The following is a 27,711-nucleotide window of genomic DNA, read 5'->3' as shown; positions in this document are numbered from 1 at the left end:
CTAGACTGCCGCCTGTTAAACTGCCTACCCCCAAGATGGCCGCCTGCGAAATGCGCGCCTGCAGGTCCCAGAGAATCCCCAGGCACCTCGATGTGCCGTCAGGAAGACTGGGGAGACTGCAGGCCGGGCAGCGCGGTGCGGGCAAGGAAGAAATACGAGGTAGGGGAAGAGTGCTTGTTATGCTGAGAAGTCTAAGGTCACCCGGCTTTCCGCCTCAGGTGCCTGCAAGGAGACTGAAAGTGCGAGGTGCAGTGATAGCAGCAGAAAGGACAGAGAAGCTAGTAGTCAGCTTATTTAAAATAAAGTGCAAATAGAACACAACACAACTGGTTAAAAAGGAGTAATTCAAAAGTTAAAAACCGCTTGTATTTCAGCGCTATGCTTGTCACTTGCCCACACCCGGCTTCCGCCTCAGGTGAATGGGACAAGTGAGGATCTTGTCCTTAAAAGGGCGGCCCGTTATCCGTCCGCAGTTCCTTCATCAGCCCATGCGCCGCCATGATTTTCTCTAGTTTGGGAATTACCTCAGTGGCACTCGTAGTGGATATTATCTCCACCTCCGGGCACTTGGAGTGGTCATCAATGGCCACCATGGTGTGTCGGCCATCAGGGAGGCTGCCAAAGTCAAGGCTGACACATTCCCAGGGACATTTCGGCCGAGGTTCTTCTATGACTGGTGCTTCTCGGGGCCCTTCTCCCGTGACTTGACAGGCAACACAGGATCTCACCGTGGCTTCCATTAGGGGGAACCACACTTTGGTCCTAAGTCTGGACTTTGTTTTGACCATCCCTTGATGGCCCACGTGGGCTAGTTGCACTACTTGAGCCGTTAGGGATGACGGTATCACCAACCGGTGACCTCGTAGCAGGCATCCCGTGTCATCTTCATTGAGTTCTTCTCACACGTGGTGAAGGCTGTCCATAATACGTTGCAGCTCGGGTGTCAGTACTTTCCATTCTTCTTTGGCCTTGTGCCAGTTTCCACTTTGTAACGCTGATCTGGCTCTTTGTAAGCAGTCGTCCCTCCGGGTTGCTTCGGCAATGCTACTAAGAGACATGGGCATTGGACAGGATCGAGCTGTGACACATCTCACGTATGCTTCGGTGTCGGCCGCGTCTTCCATTTCCTCTCGAGTGATTGCCCGCGGGTGTCGTGATAGGTAATCGGCCGTGTTTCTGGACCCGGGTTGGTACTCTACTCGGCAGTTGTAGTCTTGAAGTTCAAGCATCCATTTCTCGATGCAGGGTGGCGGCTTTGTGGAGGTCCCTGTGAAGAGGGCGACCAATGGCTTATGATCGGTGGCCACTACGAACGGCTTTCCGTATACGTACAGGTGGAAGTGCCGGCACCCCCAATGAATGGCTATCGCCTCTTTTTCGATTTGGGAGTATCTTTGTTCAGTTTCCGTAAGGGAACGGCTGGCGAACGCCACTGGGGTCCAGTCCTCATCTGCTCTCTGCCTCTGCATCAGGACGGCCCCGAGTCCTACCGGGCCTGCATCTACAGCCACGAGTGTTAACTTCCTGGGGTCGAAGAAGGCCAAGGTTGTGGCATCTGAGAGGGCTCCTTTGATTTCTCGGTAAAGCTTTGGATTGCTCAGGACCCCATCTCCAGGGCGTGGAGTCCCTGGTGAGTTCTCTCAGCGGTAGCGTGAGGTTAGCAAGGTCTCGGATGAACCTCCCACAGTAATTTACCATCCAGAGGAAACTCCGGACTTCAGTGACGGTAGTGGGAGGCGCTGCTTCTTTGATGTCTTTTACCTTGTCAGGGTCCGGGTTGACACCATCGGCTGAGAATGTGTACCCAAAGAATTGCAGCTTTCGTTTCAGGAATTCGCACTTCTCCGGATGTAAGGTGAGGCCGGCCTCTCGCAGTCTCCAAAACACTTGAGCCAGTCGGTTGTTGTGCTCTGGGATGGTTCGGGCATGTACCATGATGTCATCGCTGACATTGATGACTCCTGGTATGTCAGCAATCAACTCCTGTATGACATTTTGGAACACTTCTGCCGCGCTGGACATGCCGAAACTGAGCCGAGTGTACCTCCGGAGTCCCACATGTGTTGAGAAGGTCGTGATGTTGCGTGACTCTTCAACAAGCACAAGCTGGTGGTAGCCGGATCGCAGGTCTAGTTTGGAAAACCAGCTGGCTCCGGCCATCTCGCCTATGAGGTCATCGATGGTGGGTGTTATGTGGCGCTCCCTCTTGATGGCCACATTTGGGAGTCGCATGTCCACACAGATTCTTACGGCTCCTGGCTGCTTAGGTTTTCTCTTGACCACTATGGGTGAGACCCAGGGAGTTGGGCCAGTTACCTTTTCTATTATTCTAGTGGATTCCAGTTTCTTGAGTTCTTCTTCGACAAGTGGCCTCAAATGAAATGCAATGCGGCGATGTCTCAGGGCTACAGGCTGGACGGTCTGATCGACGTGGAGGTGTACCTCTTTCCCTGTGAATTTCCAGATGCCCTTGAACACATCTGAGAATTCAGTTATGAGTTGCTGAATGGACTCTTGGTGTACCCCAAAGGCAAACGTGACGACTCCAAGGGCTTCTGCTGCTCGGCACCCAAGCAGCATGCCTTGCCCATCCTCCGACACAAAAATGTTAGTGGTGATGGACTTGTCTTCATGCGAAATGAACGTCCTGAACTTCCCTCGAATATTGAGAGGTGTGTCCTGGCCGTATGCAAATTCGGTGATGGGTGACGGGCTCAACACCGGTGGTGGATTCAGCGTTTGATGGAGGGCAGCGGCCATGAGGTTGATGGTCGCTCCCGTGTCTACTACGGCCATGAGTTCCTGGGCGCCTACTCGTATGCCACACTGAGGTAACCGCCTGGCTTTGCGAGCAGCCATGTCAATCATGTGCACTTTGTGCACTGTCTTTTCTTCCTCCTCGTCATCGGCCATATCACTCTGACCTGGGTCACCCTCCGGTATTGTATTCACTACCTGTCGAGGCTTGCGGAATTTCTTAGAGCGGCAGACCTTTTCGATATGGTTAAAGCGCCCGCACCCCGAGCACCGCTTCCCTCTGGCTGGGCATTCCGCTGCGGGATGAGGTGGTCCCCCGCACTATCCGAATGTCTTCGGCGACGCCCCCATGGCAGCTCCCGGGCCTTTCTTGTTCCATTTTGTCGGGGATTTCACCGTCACCCTGTTGACGGGTTCTGTTTCACCGGCGCTTGGAGGGCAGCTTCCATATGGGCCGCTCTGGCTTTCGACAGCTCTTTGGTGTGCCCTAGGGTCAGGATGTCCGCCAGGGGTTTGCCGGACTCTTCTAGAATGCGTTCCCTGAGCTTGGCCGATGCGCAGCCCTGAATGATCTGTCCCCGTATCTCTTCAGTGGTGTCCGCAAATCCACAGGTCGACGCCAGATTTTTTAGCCGGGCGTGATACGTATCTAGGGACTCTTCCGGCAGCTGTCTGGCTTGCCGAAATATGAATCTCTCATAGTCCTGGTTGGCCATGGGCTCGAAGTGTGCGTTCAGGGCGTTTATGAGTGAGTGGTGATTCTTCAGTGGAACCTCCACTAAGGTCTTGGCGATATTGTGGACATCTTTCCCCCCTAGGTGAAGGACAATGGCGCGCTTCTGATCTTTATGTACTTTGGTGGCCTCAAAGAATATTGATAGCCGGTCTATCCAGTCCTTCCATTTCGGGGCCAGTGACAACGGTGAACCTTCCACCAGGAATGGTTCAATTGGGGGTATTATAGCCATGTTTGTTGTGTTGGTGAACTGAGGTTGCGACCGTGTGGTTGGCTCCCGATGGTGTTGCACGTTGGTCTGGGCGCGGAATGGGCCAATGCTTGTTGACCACTGGAACTCACCGGGCGTGAGTGCTTGCGACCCCCTGGGGTGTGCGTGGTTTGCTTCTACAGGTACTTGTAGTGCCTTATTGTTGGCTTATCTCCCTGTGTCACTGGGTGGCTATGTGTCCTTGAGCCTTCACCCACCACATGGGACTCCTCCCTGTTATGTTGGGGAACTGGAGTTGCCTCAAAGGGTTTTCATCAGCCCACGGGCTGCCTGGGCGTCTGCACGTGCTTCCTTGCCCTTGTCTCTAGGGCCTGGTGTGACTGGTATGTGCTGTTTGCTCCCCCTGCAGCACGCGCGGCAAACGGGGGCTGTGGCCAGGGCCTGGGAGTGTCAACGGTGCTCTCACACGGCTTCACCCGGCAGCGCGAGTCACTCACCAACCGCCCGCTGGACGAGAGCGCTGCCTGGGGCTTGGATCGCTTTCCGCCCGCATAGCGGATCGAGGCAGGAGACACCTCTCCATGTGGGGCCCCGCCTTCGATGGGGCATGCGGCGGGCCAGTGCACTCAGCCGGGGCAGATCGCGGGGCACAGCGGCTCACCTGACACAGCCGCCATCACCGGATTCACCAGGGAAGCCCCTCACTGATGAGAGCCACACAGCGTGCGGGTTCGCAGGGCACGAGCGCCGCAAGCCGATGGCAGAGCTCGCGGCCGCCCCGACAGTCAGGGCGAGATACACACAGCGAGGGTACGCCCACCCTCGTCGCCAGCTGTTGTGTCGTGGGGGGCAGATGGTGTGGTTGTATAGGGTGCACCTTGGGGGCTAACTCATGACGGGAGGCCTAGCACGTGGGAGCGGCACTCAGAGTGAGCCACAAACCAGGAGTGCCATTCCACCTTGAGAGACTTTACAAAAAACCTCTTCATCCACTTGGGCAAGATGGCAACTGACCAAGGAAAAAACTTTTCATGCTAAGTTATAGTAACGTACACTCATGCATGTACATTATGACACTGACATTATGAGCAGAAACATAAGACCCTGCATGTGTACAAAGGATGCAATTACTTAAAATAAATGTACAACTAAAGTAACATAACAATATGAAGTTGAATAAAGTAAGTTTGACTAGGTCCTGAAATGACTAAATTCTGCACTAGACCTAATTTAGCAATTAATGACAAAGAAAGAAAGAAAAAACAAAAACAGCATTGATAATGCCAACTCTTTTGAATTTTTATATGCGGAAAGAGTTTTTTTATCAAGCTTCCCTAACAAAAATCACAGATGCAGCATGAACAGGAGCAAGTAGTTTTTCTCTAAAATAAGGAACAAATACACTGCAAATTGCAGCAGCGCACACATACACTACACACCAGATGGGTGTGCACACACACACACACACACACAGAGGTAAGACTATGCAAAGTAATGAAATTCATTTTACAGCTCTGGCAGTAGCAATGCGTGCTTACTCACACAAAGGTATGGGTTGAACAGGCATGGTAACTTTGCAAGCAGCACTGAATCTGTGAATGTTGAAATGGTTTTGTGTAACAGTTTGTGAATTCATTTTGGGGGAATATATGGTATGTGATGCAGGTATGTGTTGGAAGTAGTGTGTGCTAGTGGTGATCATGAAAAGCTCCAGATTAGCGGTAACCACTCTCAGCTGCTTTCTCAAATGAATCTCAGCTGGTAGCAGGTCTCTCTGCTATAGGATTTCCCCATAGGCCTACTGTGCTGTCAGCTTTCGCTTGGGTGCAATCACACACGGGTTAAAGAGCAGCTCTTTAGGTATAGCGAGCGATCACATGGTGTGGAGACGGGGTGAGCAGATGAGGAGTGAGGAGCAATGGAGCTGGTTGTGGCCAATGTGCCGGGGACAGAGACAGAGCCGGTGTCAGAAGCCAGGCGACAGCTGGGGGCTAGAACAGGGAACAGGAACAAAAGCGGTCGAGCAGGTGAACCTCTGGACTCCTGAGGCTAGTCGGGAGTGGGCTACAGCTGCCGCAAATGGGAGACTGTGGATAGAGCTGTGCAGCAGCAGTGTGAGGCTCGGAGTCACTCTCGCCTGTACCACCTGCTCTCCCACCTGCATTCTCACTGGTTCCACTATGATCACCCCGACCCCCAGCTCCTGGTGGTCCCACGTCTCATATTTTCCAGCCATATTGTCAGTCCTCCAATACTCTCTACTGTTGTGTCGTGGGGGGCAGATGGTGTGGTTGTATAGGGCGCACCTTGGGGGAAAACTCAGGACGGGAGGCCTAGCACGTGGGAGCGGCACAATAATGACTCGGACACTTATTTGGTCAAGCTGGACCTGCACGCCGCTGCCAACTGGCGTACGAGCGTGCTGGGACCCCTTTTATTAGTCTAGGTCACGTGGGGCTACGCCGCACGCCTGTTACGACACAGGCTTAATATAGACTAGAACAAAACATCTACCACCTGGCCTCCTGACATGCATTAGAGACCTGTGACAGAGACTGTGAATGCAGATGCCGATTGTCGGCTGCTTCTGAGAGCGGCCCTGGTGTCCCACGGAGGTGGTTCGGTCAGATCTGGGTGCGGCTTGCAGGGCATCAGGTGCTCCCACGTGCGCAGATCCACCCCCGGTGGAAAAAGGGCTCATTACCTGCATTACATCAAGCAGCCAAGGAGCTGAGAAGCACAAATGCAGGACCCACCTGCGATATCGGCGTGGGAGAGGGGTGTACGTGCCGATCGAGCCGGATCCATAGAAGGAGTCAGCCAGCTGGCAAATCCAGCAACCCGGAGGCTTGTGACCTGAGGCAGTGGAGTTTGGTGGTGGAGGAAATAACTTTGATAGTGGTAAGAGCTGCTGGCGCGGGTACGGTGGGGGTTGGTGGTGTGGTAAGCTTCCCTGTTGCTTTTCTAGTTGTTGCACAACCCCACACCCACCAGGTTGCCGTCTGCCATCCAACGCCTGCACCACCTGACCCCGCTTACCTCCCATTCACAGCCCACACCCTTCTTAATCCAAAGCAGCCAAAGACGCCAAAGAAGCCTAAGCAGCCCGCCAATCCGTTACTGCCGCAGGTCCAGCAGTAAGATGTTTAAAACAACTTGTAAAAGCACCAGGAGATCAGGTTAGACTAGTGGTCAGCTATCCACCAGATCAAGGGCAGCCAAGTGAGGCAAGAGAAAAATTCAACTAACTTCACCATTTATTTTTAAACTCATAGAACAGTATCTTACCCATGTGGAGTCCAGCGACGGAGCACCCACTACTAAGAGCACCATCACCATCACGCTCTCCTCGTAATCAAAATATACTCCAAATTCTTGTTTCTGAAGGATCCAGGGGCTGCTATCATTTCTTCAACCAGCGAGGCATGCTGATTGCAGCATCCCATCAAACCCAGGTGCACATCTGCTCAGTCTATCCTTCCCACACCACCTGAGGAACCTACGTGAACAGCAGTGCCATTCATTAGCGAGGACAGCAAACAAACAGCATGCAGTAGGGAAAAAGAAGACAGAACAAATAAAACTCTGGCTCGGACATTGACCCCATCATTAAGGCGGACACTAAAGGTGTCATCCACCGAATCACTTGCCTGACTTGGGAGGGATAGTGAACATCAGTTATCTCCGAATATTGGAAGAAGCCAAGATCAAATATAACTCCCGGTTGGTTGGCCTTCCCAACCAAAGCCCAATCCACTCAGCCTAGTCTCTTGTGTAGCTTTAGTTTCAGAACTCGAAAATGACGTTATCTATTATTTAGCAGCCAAAGTTAAGGGATCTCCAAATTTGTAGACATCCCCCGAGGAGGTGAAGGCCGGCATTACCAACTCAATGCTTAACTGTACACATCGTTCTCTGCAGGCTGTATCCAAAACTTAAATAGGTACGATGGATCAAGGACACAACAGAACGCCCAGTAGGGTGGTAGGGCTGGATTTGCAAGAGGAAAAACAAGTGAACCATGATAATCAGAGGAATACCTCATATTTAGGTTCACAGGAATGGGCTAACTTGGTAGCATCCTACACTTCAGATGTCAACCGTGGGCCTACCCAATTGTGTCCTGGGCTGGAAAAAGGATGCCCAGTAGATTATTCTAGCCGCAGGACACAACAGCATGGCAACCATGCCCAAAGCACTTTGGGATCCATGAATGTGTGAGACTCCCTGTGGCGCACTATGCAAATGATGGTTGATACGCTCCAATATCAGTCTAACAAGATGAATCTACAATTGCTTTACTAAACACTCTGCACTTATATGTTGGCAGAATTGATGAAAAATTGGTGAATTTAAATTAATTGATAATATGAGCACAAACAAAGGCAAATTTAACGTGCATCTGCGGTCCGCTAGTGGAAAAACAGTTGTCTCTACCCTTAATGCTTGCCAACTTACTTAACAGTCTGAAAAGGAGGTGATGGGCAACAAGGAAAATGCATCAGCATCAGGAAACAGCGGTCCTAAAAACAGGACAACCCTTACGGAAGCAGAATCGGGGAAAAAAATATGGAGGTTAAAGCAAACCTGCCATACACCTGATGACCAACCCTCCACCCTTCAACCAGGGGTTCCGAACGAGGAGGCCCAACCCCAGAATGCCAAATAAAGGGATCCATAAAAGAGGAAAGGGTGCTATACAAGATCAGTAGCCTGCACATATGGAGTTTACCCCTTCTTATGCCACAAACAGGGAGATGCAGATGTAGTTCAACATAGTCAAACCTTTCAAATAGGAGACAAGTACACCTTCGTCGATCAGAAAGACAGAGATTCTAATATCAACCCAAAGGGAGTCTGGGATTCAGCAACCACCAAAGCGTAAGATCACATGAACGTTTTAAGAGAAGTGGGCCTAATTCAATCAATCCCAAGTGACCTGACAAACCTTGCAAAGCCAAAAAAACACCCCTCTGGAAGAATTTGTCTTGCCGTTAATGCAATCTCTGTCTGGAGATCAAAATAGTATCCGGCCACCTGACACCATCATATTAGATCTATTCAACTCAGCTTTATCTAAGCAGGCATTAAACCAAACAAATAGGGGGACTCTTATGGCAGAGAAACTACCCAGCAGCTCCAGCCTGCCACATGTTTTTGATTCTATATTAAGACAAAAGTAGGGAATAGAGACTTTCGAAGGCCCCATGTGGTGGTCAGGTCTGCTTAATTTACAACAGGCCAACAACCACTGTCCCGTATCTATGCAACAAACTGGTGACAACAGGGCGCAGAACCGTCAATTGTCTAAACAGGTTCTAAATGTGGATACACAACAACTACACAGAAATCTCCCGGCCTCCAGCAAGAGCCCTGTGCGCTTCTTCTAACACCAGAGTTTGAATCAAAGGGGAATTGTGATACTCTAGACAGAAATAACATCATTCATCTTCTGGCAACAATGCCAGAATTGAGGGACATTAAGTCATCTGACCTGCTCGCAATAGAGTTTATTAAGCTGGTCTCACATCCAGGAGAAGAAATAACCAAAGCTACGTGGCGATCCTCCTCCTTATCCAACCAGATACTAACAGAGAGCGATACATTTACATCCTGGAGGATAACTGTCCCATCATTCAGCAAAACAAAACACCCTCTTCCTCTGCTCAGCAAAAGGAACCATAAAAGTAATATCAGAGGTACTACCCTCTCAGTCTTAAGAGGAGCACGCAATGAACCACTGGTTAGAGAACAGAGGGACTTAGACAATCCTGCTTTCTCCAGGCAACCATCATGGCAGCAAACAGAATTCTGAGCTAATTAACAGGTCTATAGAACCATAACAACCCCTCACAATGACAAAGGGCTCCTCAAAACAGAACAGTCAGTCACACCAACGCCACTTGCAGTCTCTATCCCTGGAACATTAGAGGCCTCAAAAGCAAAATTATGGATTCAGAGTTTCTATCATTCATAAGATCATATGACATAATTATTTTACAGGAAACGTAGATATCCGAACCTTACCATCAAGAGTGGTTTATAGGGCCTCGTACACCGGCCGCAAGGCAAGCAAAATGTGTGATACTTTCAGGTGGGCTGACAACCAACTATTCGGTTACAAGATCATTTAATGCCTAGAAAACCACCTCCACTTACCGGGTGGTTAAGGCAACTATATTCTCACTTTATATTGAAGGGATAAAACAGAAAGTAATTATCTTTAACATCTATATAAACCCAAAACATAAAATCAGAGATACAAAGCATTTGCTGGACCACCTCGTGGGAACCATGAAGGAAGAAGAGACCTCCTACTTTATTCTCTCAGGGGATTTTAATCTTCACCTTTTGGGCTCTCCGGCTACAGAAGAGAACCTGGTCCAGACATCACTCTGGAATATTCCCGACCAGAAGAAGAGCCTACATGGCAGAACAACCAAAACTTCCAGGGGTGTTTTGGAAGACTTAGAATATATCAACTTTTGAGTAGATTTGCAAAAGTTTCTCCACCAGCAGCTTCATTTTATACTGAGTCTACATCATCAACCCTTGACTACACTTTTGTCTCTTTTCCCCTATTTCGTTATGTGACCTAATTTACTCTTGGAGACAAAGCGGCCAGTGATCATTAACCTCAAGACGTTTGTCTTCAGGCTAGTGCTCCCCTTTTTGAACCTCTACCAGGGGGAGGTAGCTCAATAAACCTCAAAAGAATTGCATTTTCAGTGGCAAAAACCAAGGAATTTTTGGTGGCAGCAAAGATCCTCCTGCTTAACATCAGTAAACAAAAAAATAACTCAGTCAGCAATTGTGAAGCTTTCACCGCTATGCTATCACACATATACGCCACAAAAATCTAGTCGACATGAACCAATGAGGCATATGAAATAGGAAGGATAACTAGCACCCAACAGCGTTCGATAAAATCAATAAAAAAAGCAATCAATAAGATTCTCAGATTACTGAGATATAACCCTGGAGCTCCAACTCTAATCCTTTCCTTACGCCAGCATAGATTGAAGCTGGAAAAAATCTAATGGAACATTAAGAGATTGAGAGAAGAAGACATTTGGGCCAGGCTGCTACACAACTCCAAAACCAATAATTCCATGCACTTTTGCTGGTGAATAAAAGAAAGTGCATCTCACATGGGAGAGTATTGTCACACATTTGTGAGGAGACGAGAGCTTATATGTGGAATCCCATTTCAGCTCCCCATTGGGTCACCCTCGGGAGATTGTAACCATAGGCCCAATCATAACCAAACTGCAAAATGAAAGATCCAAGGTTATCACCAATTGTCACCAGGAGGAGTCCAATCTAGCCTGTGTAACTAAAATCAAGTGACAAATATCTAAGGGAAAAGAAGAGGGAGCCTCAGGGCCAAGTGGATTTCATTCAGCCCTTTTTAAACAGAACGAAATATTCCTGGCAGACACACTAGACCCAATTTTCTATCGAATTAGGTAAACAAACCAATTGCCAGCTTCTTGAAGGGGCTCCATCATATCGTCAATCCACCAAACATGTAACAAAGCCCCTCCAGAAAACTATTGTCTTATTGCCCTGCTCGATAAAGAAGCTAAATACTTTGCAGGTTCCTTACTAGTGGAGTTACAAGAGTGGGCTGATGACCAAGGCATAATTCCATACAATGATACAGGACAGGATTCTGCAAAGCAACTGGCGCCACTACCAACATCCTAACAATGTCACTTCTTAACGAAAAAACCAGGCCATCGGAACAGGCCTTGCACCTTTGTTTTATAGACTTCAAGGCGGAGTTTGATAATATCGACCGAGTAAGGCTGTGGAATCAACTGGCTGGCTGGAATATCCTGAATTCCCACCTGGAAATGATAATTCAATTACACAATGATACCTGGGTGCAAATAAAGTTGGGCAGTGGTTTACACCTATTGAGGCGTATCCCCACATCTAACGTTCTTAAACAGGGCTGCATGCTTCCTCCAACTTTGTTTAAATTGTACGTAGAAGATCTTAGGCAATCTTTAAATTTACTCAATGCACATGCCCTGAGGATTGCCAGAAAGCCCTAGTCCAGCATTCTATACGCGGATGATCTGGTGCTGATCAGCCACACAAAAGTAGGGCTGCAACATCTCCTGAATGCATCAGAGAGCTACGCCAGAGAAAACTTCCTGGAAGTAATTTTTGAAAAAACTAAAACCATGTCTATAAAAAAATCCCTAAAAACCTCTTATGCATGGTACTGTCACTGGGTGATGTCAAAATTCAGAATGTCACTAATTACAAATATCTTGGCATAATTATTGACAATGGCGGACAATTTTCCACTCAGCTTGAGTTCATAAGAAGGAGAGGCATGGGCCTAGCAATATCTCTGAAACAGCTAAAAACGAAACTGACAGGTCCCAGGCTCTTTCGCTTGCTTCATGTTATTCAAGCAAAAATTCTACCGACCATCTCGTATGGAAGGGTTGCTTTAAGTGGGAGGGAGTCGAAGCATCTTCACAGCACCATCCCCAAAGCTTACTCTGTGCTCTGGGAGACACCAATCTTGCATATACTTTTTAAGAAAGCAGTACGGAGGACAATCAGGACCCTTTCGCTAGTTGAGGATAAAGCTGTATTTGCAAAACAGAGCCATGCATGGATGACTATCAATAGCTATAAAACACTCAGCCCTCAAACATACTATGGAATGGGGTATGTAAGGTGCCCAAAAGAAACATTTCTCAGACATCGACTAGGGAAGCTGCCATCCATCTTGCTCCTTCCACCATGGCAGAGGGAGCAAGCTTCAACTGACTGTCGTCTATGCAGTAATAGAATGGATGACACGGCCCACCTGATTTGCACCTGCTTGCATCTAAAGCAAGAAAGGGCCAGGCTATTTAATTCAGAATTTAACACCTGTGGGATTGAGATACAATGGCAAGCAGTGATTGCGTGTTTCAGTGCCAACGACCTGCAGCTGAACTGTAAATTATTGAAGTTCTTAACCTTGATGGACATTAAAATGGCAGAAAAAAATTGTAACAAGGACCCTTACGGCTAGCTGAAAAGAAAGATCTATACATCCTGAAGTTAAATAGTGCAAGACAAAAAATTCTTTTTTTGTTTCTCAAATTTAAAAATGTTATGCACCACCTATTTATATAATATGTGATGAAACATACATTTTATAATGTATTTTTGTAAACTGTTTTTATTAACTATATACAATAAAGAATAGCTATCTAGTGGTGATCACGTTTTGATGTAATTTGATGATGAGTGTGAGTGTGAGATCCCGTAATGTTGTCTACTGATGTTTTAGTGTGAAGGTGGTTGGGTGTTACCAGGTTCACAATGCTCCACTAAGGCACACAGCCATCCCAAATTGCACAAGGTAGTCATATACTTCGTTCTAGGTTCACAAGACAGGTAGGTGAGTAACATGGCAGCCTGGAAGGCAGGAGAGGGTGGATACGAAGGAGGCACACCTGTGGGGCAGACACTGCAGGGTAAGTGCTGTGCTCTTTCTTTAGAAGTTTGTTATTGACAGCTGCTAGGAGAGATCTCAGAGGGTTACGTCCTTGCTCTATATTTAATTGCTACAGTTTCCATTTCAGAAGGGACTGGCTCCTTCTTTCGTCATTTTGAGGTCACTAAAACTAATATTATTTGTGTTGGGTTGATATTTGTGTCTAAAACTTCTCAGGTCAAATCTTTTAGAAACAACTGTGAATAAACAATGTGTTGTTCTAAGCTGGCGCACTAAGTGGTCATGGAGTCTGAAATGACGACAACACTGAGCCAGCCTTTCGAAATCTTTTAAATGATGTCATTAATGATGATTTTGAGATGTCATCAATAATATCCTTGATGATGTGATTTGAGATGCCAACATAAATGGTATGTGTGGGGTTATGAACAGTGCTTGGTGGAAGCGTGAGTTATAGTTAAATTAGTTAACCATAACTAGCCAATGTCTAAGCTTTTTTCTGTTTTTTTGGTAGACTTAAGTTGCTTTAATTGTACTTTAGTGATCTGGTGAGGACTTTTTTTATGATATGCTACATACATCTCCTAAACAATCATTCCCGCTGTGCATGGCTTTCGGCTGTGCAGAGCGTGGACTGGCAGCTGGGTCTTGCTTTTAACCAAATGCAATTGTTACGGTTGACTATTAAGCCTGGCCTGTAGCTATCAAGACCGTGGGGTAGATTTACAAGCCCCTTGCTCCACTTTTGCGTCATTTGTCCCACGTTAAAAATTACGCAAAAGTGGCACTAGGGGCTTGTAAATCTGCCTCCGTGTGTCTAACATACCTCCTGCCTACACTCGTTACGCACATCCTTTGACAGGACGCACCAGACTTTGGCTGCACAACCTTTGGTCCTGAAAAAGCATGAGTTTTAGGAAATATTCCTACGAAGTCTTCTTCTTTTTATATAATTGACCATACAGAGACATCAATATTTGCATATACATGTTTGTGATGCTTTCAGATTGGAGCACATCATGGGAAGTGTTTCTTTATGTTAATTAATTTTTCCTAGGAAATATTGTAGTTCAAGCGTTTCGATGTGTTCATGGTTATATTTTCTTTTTTTTTTACCTCTGCTTTTACCATAATAATCGTCAAGCATACTACAATGTCTGTAGTTAAGATTAACCCGCTAAATTACAGGTGTGAATGTTTTATTTGCCTACAAAACCTTTTTCGACCTACCAATAGGAAACATTTGAAGGTCTTTTGAGCAGAAACACAAATTATTTATAATCATGTATTGATTAAAATGAACGATGGATGAAAACATTTTTAACTAGCCTTTTTTCAGTTGTAGAAGTCTGATGACAAAATAAACTGCTCTTTACCACAAGTTGCTTGCAAAAAAAGTATTCAGTAAACATTCCGCAGCCAACACAACTATCTTGCAGCCATCGTTAGAGCAGTAGACAGGCATGCAATTTTCCAGCTGTACATTTATTTGCTGTCAATTTTGGGAACCGGCAATGCTGTTTTGTAAATTCATGACTTATAGAGGGAGACACTTTTCTAAGTTCAAGGATTTATTGCAAGTTTAAACAAGATTTATTACAAGTTTGGACAGCCAAGACACTGCGGTAATGGGATTAAAATATAACTTGCTTTGTTTTGACACACTGACACGGAGTATTTGTAGAAGGATCGTTTTAATGTTTATGATTTATTGCATGTTTGTAATCATAGTTTCTAAACTTTAATTTACCTCACACGTTTGGAATTTGCAAAGTGTTTTTAAATGGGTCATAAGTTTGCTTTCAGGCTCTTATGAGAGTTAATGATTTGCATCAAATGTGGCTTATTTAGACAGCCCTTTCAGTCTTGATGGATTCAGCAGACACGATAATTCAAATAAGAAACTAAGGTACATCTTCCTTTCTTTGTTAATGTAAGATAAATTATTTGTAGCGAGTGATAGAAAATCCAGTGTTTCCTTTTTATTAAAATGTATGCACATATGAATTAGATAGTTTTTTAAACATATACGTCTCTACTATTCAACATAACAGTGAATGCATGGTCGCTTCGGATGTTGTACTGTGACGTTTTTTGCACAGGATTTTCAAGCTTAAAGAAGAGAAATTTTCAATTTATATTAGAAGACCCACAAATGAGATTTTAATTCTTGCTCATGGATTTGCACTGGAAGTTACAAAAACGAAGAAGACCAAGAGGCTTTTTCCTTGCCGTTCCCACATACCATGGAACCAGATCCCAGGATCAGTAGTGCAGCCAGTGTGTCATGAGCTCTAAGGCAATGAAGGAAACGTGCCCCCTCACCGCTGTTTGAACTGTAAAATACATCAATAATCAAGGTTCAGTGGGCCCTTCAGGCCTCTGGACCCAAGTACAACTACGCCTGCTGCACCGATAGAAGCAATACCCTGTCCAGCATCTATAAGAACAATTCCATAACGACTTACCTTCCAGACGAAAATCTTACATTCACCTTTTCAGGCTCTTTTTACCATTGAATTCTCATTCCTTGTAGCTTCATTCTAAGTTTGTTGATATTCGCAGAATGTGGGTGGTAGTTTAAGTTCTGTGCACCCTGAGGGTGATAAAACCACCTCATTACTCGCCGTAACCCTATAATACCTCAATTAAGATAAATAGATCTCACAGCTCCACTTGACTTATAATGACCGCATCCTCAGCCAAGGAAGTCTGACCCACAAGACTGGCCACAAATGAATCAATCAGAATAGGGTCTGGCAATTCCTTAGACATGTCCTGAAGTGGGTAAAGTTTAGCCATAAACCTTGGAAGCATTATACGATCAGGATCCGTCCATTCCCGCTTCAGAACCTCATGGATGTGGCGATGAACTGGTACATCGACCACAGCTGAACTCTGAAACTGCCACAGGAATGAACCACCAGACGTGCTGGCCACCTCTTCATTAGGAAAACCCATGTTGGCCTTGACATGCTTAAGCAAGTCAGTAACCTATCTTTGTCAATGTATTTTCCCTTATGTTATTTTTCTTTCTCTCCTTTTACTGTAGTTTTTCTTTGTTTAATGGGGGAGGTGTGTGGTATTCCATGCTTATGTCACGCCTGTGGTTCTTAGAACCTGTGAGGTTATAGTAGAATGTGTGGTAAAAGATAGCGGTTTCTGAAGGGAGCGGTTGGATATCTAAGCTGTTCCTTGCTGTGGATGTTAAGCTGTTCTTCATCCTGAATAAAGCCTACTTGGAACTAATCTGCTTGTGGACCCAATTACTACACACACCCCCATCCAATCCTCCTCAAAAGAAGAAGAATGAGATGAATGAACAGGAGGAGACCCCTTGGAATGCCCACCATCTCAGGCAGCGTTTCTTTAATCAACCGCTTGATCCGAGCATCATCCCCTTCTCTGCGGCGTTTTGACTGCTCCGGAGAAGGGGAGGAAGAATACTCTGAGGAGGAGGACGAGGAGTGCTCCACATGCTTGCGCTTCCTGGAATGCTTCCCTGTGGCAGACAGCAAGATGCCACCAGGCTCCAATCACCACTTGGAATCCCAGAAGGACACTCAACTGAGGCACCAAACAGTCCTGCATCTTTGCCAAGAAAGCTCAGAAACCAGGGGGAAGAACTGCAGCAGTATAGAAAGCCAGCAGGACAGGAACAGACCAATCAACCCACCACCGGAGGTAGGAAAGGCTCTTAGCCCAAAAATCCAGTAAGAGCTATCAGGCAGCCAATAAGACTGGTAAGCGAGGGCACAAATCCAGTCTGACCCGCCCAATCACAAGACAATCACCAGTAAGTTAATCAAGTCCGAAATACAAGAAAAACCGCAATGCGGTACTTACTCATGCCGGATGATCTAATACCGCAGCTCGCATTGCATACCAGCATACCAGCGCCTGACTACCGGCCCGCCTTAAACCGTGAAGTCAGGCAACGAAACAAGGAAGCGGAACCTGGCCGGGAACCACCACAATGTGGTGGAGAGGCGCCGTGCCTCCTGACGTGCCCAGCAACCTGGGAGGCGCAGACCGGATTCCTCTGCACACAATACCACACAAACAGGAAGAAATCCACACAACTCCTCCCAAGCCTGGCAGAGAAGGAGGTGTGACAGTGCCACAATGCTTTCACCGCCCAGCAGTGAAAATGTGAATAACCCAGGAGCTCCCCAGCTTCTGCTTCGTCCCATTCTGTCTAAAGACAGGAAAAAAGAACAGAGGGAATGCTGGGATAGGTACGTTCTTGTACGCCCAGGGGGAGGAGGTGGGTTAGGACCAGCATTCCTTCTTTCTTTTTTTGTGTTGGTGAGATAGGATTAGCTCACTTTGTTTATGGATGGGACTATGAGGTTTGCAGAGGGTTTTGGGTAAGAATCAAATCAAATGAAATCAGGTGTTTGTTTTACCGAAACTACTCACCCATAAGGGTCTCAAGGTGCTTGGGGGTGTGGAGGGGGTTCCAAAACATGTTTTCTCCATGTTAATTTCCATAGCAAACTTTAGACAAGGCTACAGGTCGTAAGGGTGAACGGAATTACCCCAAATTTGGCAGGGAGAAAAGTCTTGGTCTATAAAGCACGCTTTTGTTTATTCGGTGTAATTCCGTTCAGTAGTTTTGGAGAAATATTGAAATTTACAGATATCGATATTTGGGAATTCTGCCATCTGATTGGCTGAGGCGTTACGAGCACGAGCTTGCTGCTTATTGGCTGCGAGCGGAGCGAGCGGTTGCAACTAGAAAGTGTTGGCAGCCATTTTGTAATTCCATTGAAAAGCGTGAAGTGAAAAAAGGCCGAAAAGAGTAGGAAACAGGAGGATAGGAGCACTGTAAGCTCTGATGGGGAGTGCGAAGCGAAGTAGTCACTCCTACCGGTCTGAAAGTGCAGTGTTGCTCAGAGTGACATGGGGCTGAGATGAGATGCTGCCACACTCAAGTATGAAACCGAGAGCCTAAACCATGAGCTCATTGCTGTAAAGCTCATTGCTCTGGACTTTGTAGCATATGTGTAGTGTTAGTAGGCGTTTATACCATACAGGGAGTGGGAAGCGAACTACTGACCCCTACTGTGCGTTTATACTATACCGGAAGTGGGAAGCGAAGTACTCACATCTACCGGTGTGAAGACTTGGGGATCAAACCGAGCTGATTGCTGTAAAGTGATGGGCTCTGGGCGCTGTAGTATACTGGTCTCTGTTGTATAACTGTGTAAGTAGTGTTAGTATGCGTTTATACTATACAGGGAGTGGGAAGCAAACTACTCATCCCTACTGGTCTGAAGACTCGGGGATTAAACTGTGAGCCTAAATCGTGAGCTCCTTGCTGTAAAGTGATGTGCTCTGGGCACCTAAGCATTCCTGTGGAAGTAGTGTTAGTTTGCATTTATACAATACAGGGAGTGGGAAGCGAACTACTCACCCCTACTGGTCTCAAGAATCGTGGATGAAACCATGAGCTCATTGCTGTAAAGTCATGTGCTCTGTGTAGTATTCCAATGTAAGTCATAGTAGAATGTTAGTATGTAATGCTAGTAGAATGTAAGTATGTAATGTTCGAATGTAGGGCTGTCATGAGGGAAATCTTAGGGAGTTTGTACACAGTGCTGGAGGAGACGGTTGCCTTGCTGTCTGTCCTGATGGTGGCTGTTTGAGCTGTCTTGTTTTCCTGCAATAAATCTACTTATCAGATCCACTGCTGACTGCCTCTTCACTACATAAATTTGGCGATGAGCGGGAGAAGGTAAAAAGAAGGCAGCACTCACCAGTATTTCGAGCTTGCTTGCGTTTTGCTGAGGACCCATTTTCTTAGTGAAGCTGTTTCTACTCATCCCAGGGTCGTCGGTTCATCGAACTATGTCATCCGACCTCTGGTAGGATTTATATTTTTTGATTTTGGGCATCCTCTGCCTCTTCACTACACTCTGGTCACTTTACTACACATGTGCAAGTAGTGTTAGTATGCATTTATACTAATTCTGTAGTTATTCAGTAACCAATTCATCATGGCCCTAGGGAGCGCCTCCTCCCAGGCGCCGCTCATACAATGTCCCGGGGTGTACATCTGAGGGACATTTATGTTTGCTATTACAGGGCAGGAGCATGGCTTTCACTCTGTAATAGCAAATCCTTGTTTGCCTCGTTGAAGCGAGAGGAGGAAAACCTCATATTGCTTCAATAAAGCGGATCCAGATGGTTAAAATGGAGGAAAAAAATGAAGCGGGGTACCACCCGTTCATTTAAATGAGCCCCCTGGTGGGTAATGTTCTGGGCCAATCCTATTATTATATTGTGGGGTCTCTGCAGCACTGGGGACCTTAACCTGTTGGCTGCTTCCGCTTTTTTGCCGCAGTGCGGTCGTTTTAAAAAACGGGTGCGGTCGCGTCAGCCATTGGCCGACGGCAGCACCAGCGAGGCAGTAGCCAACAGGTTAATCTCACATGTAAATTAGGCGCGGGAGGGCACAGAGGCGTTTCGCACCCTAGGGGATCACCACGTCCCAGGGTATTGTTTCTTAATTGTTTACTAATTGTTCGGGGGGCTTCGACTCAAGTCTGGGGATCGCCACCCTCCGGGGCTTTACTTAAATATGCAGGGTGGGACTCGCCAGTCCCTGAAGCCTTGGGGGCCCTAGGCAGTGCCTTATTGGTTCTGTAATCACACGGCCAGTACTCATGGTCTTATAAAGTGATACACTCATAGAACCCTTGCAGTTGTAGAAATACGCAGGCTTCTTTTATGTTGGTTTATATTTGGTCGATGCACTGCAAAATTACAAAGGTTTTCCCTCATAACCTCCTATAAACAGCTGATTTTCTCAATAAACTACAGACAACTGTTGTCACAAAAAGAAGACCCATACACTCACTTATTTATTGGTAACAAAATAATCTTTATTAAATTGAAACAAATAAATGGAAACACAACTTTATTCGAACAAACAACAATATAACATGAAATAAGTGGGGGGGACTCCTCCGGAAGTAGCGTAAAAAACCTGCAAGACAAAAAAGGAACATAAGTATGTGTGCCATGTCCAAGAGAAAAAAGAAAGGGAGTCAGAATGAAAGGAAGATAGTGAGAATGGGACAGAGAGGGAGTGGGGGGAAGGGAGAAGGGGAGGGAGAGTCAAAAGACCAGAGGGAGGAGGAGACAGAGCGTCAGCCTACTGCACCCAGCCCTCACTGTTCACTTCCCGTCACCTGTGTGTCTGGGATGCTTGGGTCTGTGAGAAAGAGTGCGGTCCAGCAAGTCCTTAGAATGAAACAGATTTGAATGAGGCCAGAGATTACATTATTATCTATGGCAACATCGCTTACCTGCACCTGTGCATCCAGGCTGCTGCACCCCAGCCCCTTCCCCTGCACGGTGCTCAATTGCAGCTCCTGTGCACCGAGGCTTCACTGCTCACCTGCCACCACCGGGGTGTCCAACGACGTGCCGGTGCAAGCTCTGACTCCGTGGTGCCTCTCTCAGGGTGGCACAGCGGGTCTCCGTTCAGGAGCGGTGTCTTGATACCACAATAAAAGGCGTCAGAATGCCCAGGGCATTGTCACAGGGTTAGCACCGGCTCCGCTCATTTTGGCGCAACCAACTCGGTGTCTGAAAAAGGAAAAATAATATAATGCTGGAAATGTCTTGAGGTAAATGAAGGTTTATTTCAAGCTTAATAGAGAACACCAGTTGAGTGCATCCTTCCTTCTTGAAATACGAGCTACCAACTGTTACTGTTAATCGTGGTTCGAAGACGAGTTGGAGTGCACCAGAATAGACAAGGTTAAATAAAAATATGTTATGCCAACGTTCACATACAAAGGAACAGAGCTCATGCTAGAAGCATAATGTGCGCGTGTAATGCAGTGGCGCAAGCCTGTGTGCATGTACACTCAGTAATTAGCTCACTACAGTTTTCCAAAAGCCAACGCCACATGTCTGTAGGGCAGCGCTGCCCGCTGGCTCAGGCCTACAGTAAGGCCCAGCAGGTCTTAAAATGAGACTGATGTGTGACTGCATGAGGTCAGAGATCACATCATTACGCACAGCATCATCGCTTGTTGGCACCTGCGCACCCAGGCTGATGCACCCCACCCCTCCCACAGCACAACACTCAATTGCAGCCCCTGTGCACCCAGGCCCCACTGCTCACCTGCTGTCATTGTTGTGTGTCAAAACACGACGGCCAGCAGTGTTCACAATTCATATCCAGAGTTGATTGCCAGGATGGCACACCTCATGGATCCCTTTCCAAACACTACGGCCAGTAAGGTTCACAATTTATATCCAGTGTTGATTGCCAGGATGGTGTACTACTCATGGATCCCTTTTTTTTATTGCGCATTGTGATATGTGAGGTGGATGCGGCCATATCATCTGATGCAGTGTGGTAGAACTGGGACATGTGGCGTCGGCGTTATCCTATTTATACGTACGTGAAGTGGGCTGGGCTTGCGTACGCCAGGCCAGCGTAGGGGTGTAAATTATTATTCCAGGGGCCTGGGCATTGTTCAGTTCCTGACTGGCCAGGAAGTGTACTCATGTATGTGTTCCTGTTGCACTTTTGACGTTGCAGAATGCTCAATTTACATTAATGTAGCATGTACTGGGAGGGCGGCAACTATAGCTAATGAGATACTTTTCAAAAACAATGAATGGCCAACATCACGTTGTTGTCAAGCTTGTGGATATGAGCAGACATGCATGTCAATGGTGTGCGGAATTATTGAAAGCATTGCTATCACGAAGTGCACACATGTGAATGAGCTCAGATTGAGGGAGGATCAGCAGTGAGGCTACGTCATACACAGTGATAAGGCTCATTACAGTCAAGCAATGTATGTTAAACGTGAATCTGAAAGTCTCACATATGACACACTCCCATACTGGTAAATCCTGACAACAGGGCACACTGCAACACAAATCTACACATTACTCTTTACTGTTTGTCACATGTGATCTAGGATGTGCTCTCTGCCCGTTGCTGATGATACCGCTTTGAGCCACCAATACCCAGGCCGCAAGGCAGCACAATAATGCGCACACACAGACACCAGGGGCAACGTGTAACACACATTTGTTTTTTGATGTAACGTTTCAGATGCATGGCCTTCACACGTGGTAGGCTAATGTACAGACCATGAATATTGATCAAGATGATCGTTGCATGTTGTTTGTAGTATAAGATTTGTGTACACAGCAAAAAACTTTTCAAAAAAGCTCTCTAAGCAGAAGAGGTGTCTCTCATCAAACGTTGTAGAGAGAATGACTAAAATGGGTCCTCCAACTGTTACAATGGGAAATGTTATCAACCAATCAAATGCTTTTTTTAAAGATCACATGGCAATCGCGCATCGAGCGCGCAAGGAGGCTGCACCGGATGCGATTTTGAGAAAATATATTTATCTTACTATAAGTTTATTACAGTTAGAAATATATAAATGTTTAAAATATTTTAGATTTTCGCTTGCTCTCGTATACACTTTAAACTAATTTAGATATAGTTTTGAGACATGAAAAGAAATGAGGGAATGTTGTACCCAGCGCGACACCATACGTCTATGATTTAACACAGGGCCTGGCAGTGTGCACTCGTCGCATACGTACATGACGTAACCCCTTGCTTGGTACTGCGTACCCGTCGGATACCAAAGTAGCAGCTGGCGCAACCTCATACGTATATGATGTTACGCGGGATGTGGTGCCACAAACACTTTAGATACGAAATGCGCATCATTTACGAGTTTAGCAATATGGTGGATAGGATTCGCATGGTGATGAAGCTTGGTACACTACCGGTATGGGATTGAAGTTTCCTCCCCCCCCCAAAAAAAAGAGATACATATGTTTTTGGGGAAGATATAAAACATTACATAATTTTATAGTTAAAAAAAAAGGATAACCGAGTTCCAAAATATTTTTAAAAAATATAGGTTTTATAAATATTAAAATTTGAAAATAACATTTACAAAACTTCGAAATTCACAGAAAAAAACATAGGTTTTACAGACATGATAGTTAGGAATTAGCTTTCAAAAAACGTTTGAATGTCATTAAAAAACCTTGGGTTTCAGGGACGTTATAGTTAGTTGGACATTTGAATCATATAAAACCATAGAAATTCACCTATTATAGTTAGTTGAGCTAACTATAACTTACACGCCCGCAATGCACTACTGATGACGTCACATATTACATCACACCAAGCATGCCAGTGAGATATTCCCTTGCCCAGTACTGAGGGATGTGAGGGCTCTTCCCCGGGGCTGCTCCAGAGTCCTTCTCACTTCCACCTCAGTTGGGTAAACAGTAGCTTTCTAAACCCCCCAAACCCAGAAGATGCTTTAAGAAAATAGTTCCAGTCATCCAAATAATACAGCCACTCACACTCCTGCTCACAGAACCTCACATGAACTCACAAACCCAGTAACACAATCATACAATCACTTATACACCCACCCATTCACCCTCAAAACCAGTCACACACCCACTCACAGACCCATACAGCCACTCACTCACCCATAAAAATATTCACCCACTCACACACCCATACAGTCACTGACACCCACTCAAAGACCCATACAGCCACGCATACACCCATTCACCAACTCATACAGCTACTCACACAATCACTCACTGACCCATAAAGCCACTCACACACTCACTCACAGACTCATGCAGCCCCTCACACATCCATTCACTGAATAATAGAGCCACTTACTCCCTCACTCTCAAAGGTTACAGGTTACAGTTACGAAATACATTTAAAAACCTTAGATATTTCCTAAAAAACAAAGGTTACAGCGATGTAATAGACAGAAAATGGTAATTCAAAAACCTTCGAAATTCACTGAAGAAAACAAAGGCTAAATGTGCGATAGACTTAGGCTCAGAATTGACTCACAGTTATAGTGACATGAGTTAACTGTAACTTATGCCCCGCAATGCACTGCTTATGACTTCACATTTTACATCACTCATGACTTGATCAGTGACACTAAAATATAGACAGCCCAGGTATCTATAAATGCTGAATTTGTATGGTTTTATATGAGTGAACTCTGAGCCTATCCATAAATTCCCTGTAACCTTTGTGTATATATATATATATGAAGAAAACCTTAATTGCCCAAAAAGAAGGAGCCGCACATGAGGAGTTTGATGCCCTTTTAATGCGGAAGGCAGCAGGTACAACACACCAAACACTTCGTGTAGAAATGCCAAAATCTTCACCAGACGCGTTTCAAACTCTATCGAGTCCTTGATCACAGGCTATTTGGCTGGCAGGAAACAAACAAGCTTTCAGTGGATCACATGGTAAAATACCACCAAGTCCCGCCCAGGAAGGGCGTCGGCACCCATTGCCTCATGGTACCTGTAGTCCACTTGAATGCAAACCCTCGTGGGTGCTTGTTGTAAATGTCCAATTATCAATGTCCCCAGTGGGCATGGCATGCCAGCACCAGCCGCTTATGTACTCCGCAGAAATGGCCCCCTCATTCTGGCACAGCGCTCGAGTTTGCAAGCGCTTCAGATCCACCCAGGTTTTGGCGGCGGGGCTCCTTCACGGCCGGACTCGCCGTGCATATGAAGAAAACCTTGATTGCCCAAAAAGAAGGAGCCGCACATGAGGAGTTTGATGCCCTTTTAATGCGGAAGGCAGCAGGTACAACACACCAAACACTTCGTGTAGAAATGCCAAAATCTTCACCAGACGCGTTTCAAACTCTATCGAGTCCTTGATCACAGGCTATTTGGCTGGCAGGAAACAAACAAGCTTTCAGTGGATCACATGGTAAAATACCACCAAGTCCCGCCCAGGAAGGGCGTCGGCACCCATTGCCTCATGGTACCTGTAGTCCACTTGAATGCAAACCCTCGTGGGTGCTTGTTGTAAATGTCCAATTATCAATGTCCCCAGTGGGCATGGCATGCCAGCACCAGCCGCTTATGTACTCCGCAGAAATGGCCCCCTCATTCTGGCACAGCGCTCGAGTTTGCAAGCGCTTCTGATCCACCCAGGTTTTGGCGGCGGGGCTCCTTCGCGTCCGGACTCGCCGTGCATATGAAGAAAACCTTGATTGCCCAAAAAGAAGGAGCCGCACATGAGGAGTTTGATGCCCTTTTAATGCGGAAGGCAGCAGGTACAACACACCAAACACTTCGTGTAGAAATGCCAAAATCTTCACCAGACGCGTTTCAAACTCTATCGAGTCCTTGATCACAGGCTATTTGGCTGGCAGGAAACAAACAAGCTTTCAGTGGATCACATGGTAAAATACCACCAAGTCCCGCCCAGGAAGGGCGTCGGCACCCATTGCCTCATGGTACCTGTAGTCCACTTGAATGCAAACCCTCGTGGGTGCTTGTTGTAAATGTCCAATTATCAATGTCCTCAGTGGGCATGGCATGCCAGCACCAGCCGCTTATGTACTCCGCAGAAATGGCCCCCTCATTCTGGCACAGCGCTCGAGTTTGCAAGCGCTTCAGATCCACCCAGGTTTTGGCGGCGGGGCTCCTTCGCGGCCGGACTCGCCGTGCATATGAAGAAAACCTTGATTGCCCAAAAAGAAGGAGCCGCACATCAGGAGTTTGATGCCCTTTTAATGCGGAAGGCAGCAGGTACAACACACCAAACTCTTCGTGTAGAAATGCCAAAATCTTCACCAGACGCGTTTCAAACTCTATCGAGTCCTTGATCACAGGCTATTTGGCTGGCAGGAAACAAACAAGCTTTCAGTGGATCACATGGTAAAATACCACCAAGTCCCGCCCAGGAAGGGCGTCGGCACCCATTGCCTCATGGTACCTGTAGTCCACTTGAATGCAAACCCTCGTGGGTGCTTGTTGTAAATGTCCAATTATCAATGTCCCCAGTGGGCATGGCATGCCAGCACCAGCCGCTTATGTACTCCGCAGAAATGGCCCCCTCATTCTGGCACAGCGCTCGAGTTTGCAAGCGCTTCAGATCCACCCAGGTTTTGGCGGCGGGGCTCCTTCGCGGCCGGACTCGCCGTGCATATGAAGAAAACCTTGATTGCCCAAAAAGAAGGAGCCGCACATGAGGAGTTTGATGCCCTTTTAATGCGGAAGGCAGCAGGTACAACACACCAAACACTTCGTGTAGAAATGCCAAAATCTTCACCAGACGCGTTTCAAACTCTATCGAGTCCTTGATCACAGGCTATTTGGCTGGCAGGAAACAAACAAGCTTTCAGTGGATCACATGGTAAAATACCACCAAGTCCCGCCCAGGAAGGGCGTCGGCACCCATTGCCTCATGGTACCTGTAGTCCACTTGAATGCAAACCCTTGTGGGTGCTTGTTGTAAATGTCCAATTATCAATGTCCCCAGTGGGCATGGCATGCCAGCACCAGCCGCTTATGTACTCCGCAGAAATGGCCCCCTCATTCTGGCACAGCGCTCGAGTTTACAAGCGCTTCAGATCCACCCAGGTTTTGGCGGCGGGGCTCCTTCGCGGCCGGACTCGCCATGCATATGAAGAAAACCTTGATTGCCCAAAAAGAAGGAGCCGCACATGAGGAGTTTGATGCCCTTTTAATGCGGAAGGCAGCAGGTACAACACACCAAACACTTGTAAATGTCCAATTGGACATTTACAACAAGCACCCACGAGGGTTTGCATTCAAGTGAACTACAGGTACCATGAGGCAATGGGTGCCGACGCCCTTCCTGGGCGGGACTTGGTGGTATTTTACCAATACGATCCACTGAAAGCTTGTTTGTTTCCTGCCAGCCAAATAGCCTGTGATCAAGGACTCGATAGAGTTTGAAAGGCGTCTGGTGAAGATTTTAGCATTTCTACACGAAGTGTTTGGTGTGTTGTACCTGCTGCCTTCCGCATTAAAAGGGCATCAAACTCCTCATGTGCGGCTCCTTCTTTTTGGCAATCAAGGTTTTCTTCATATGCACGGCGAGTCCGGCCGCGAAGGAGCCCCGTCGCCAAAACCTGGGTGGATCTGAAGCGCTTGCAAACTCGAGCGCTGTGCCAGAATGAGGGGGCCATTTCTGCAGAGTACATAAGCGGCTGGTGCTGGCATGCCATGCCCACTGGGGACATTGATAATTGGACATTTACAACAAGCACCCACGAGGGTTTGCATTCAAGTGGACTACAGGTACCATGAGGCAATGGGTGCCGACGCCCTTCCTGGGCGGGACTTGGTGGTATTTTACCATGTGATCCACTGAAAGCTTGTTTGTTTCCTGCCAGCCAAATAGCCTGTGATCAAGGACTCGATAGAGTTTGAAACGCGTCTGGTGAAGATTTTGGCATTTCTACACGAAGTGTTTGGTGTGTTGTACCTGCTGCCTTCTGCATTAAAAGGGCATCAAACTCCTCATGTGCGGCTCCTTCTTTTTGGGCAATCAAGGTTTTCTTCATATATATATATATATATATATATATATATATATATATATATATATATATATATATATATATATATATATATATATATATATATATATATATATATATAGGATTGAAAGGGCTCCCAAACAGAGTTTCTTCCTCCCAG

The sequence above is a fragment of the Lissotriton helveticus genome, chromosome 6 (assembly GCF_964261635.1).
Source record: "Lissotriton helveticus chromosome 6, aLisHel1.1, whole genome shotgun sequence".
Lineage (NCBI taxonomy): Eukaryota > Metazoa > Chordata > Amphibia > Caudata > Salamandridae > Lissotriton > Lissotriton helveticus.
This window is presented reverse-complemented; position numbering follows the sequence as displayed.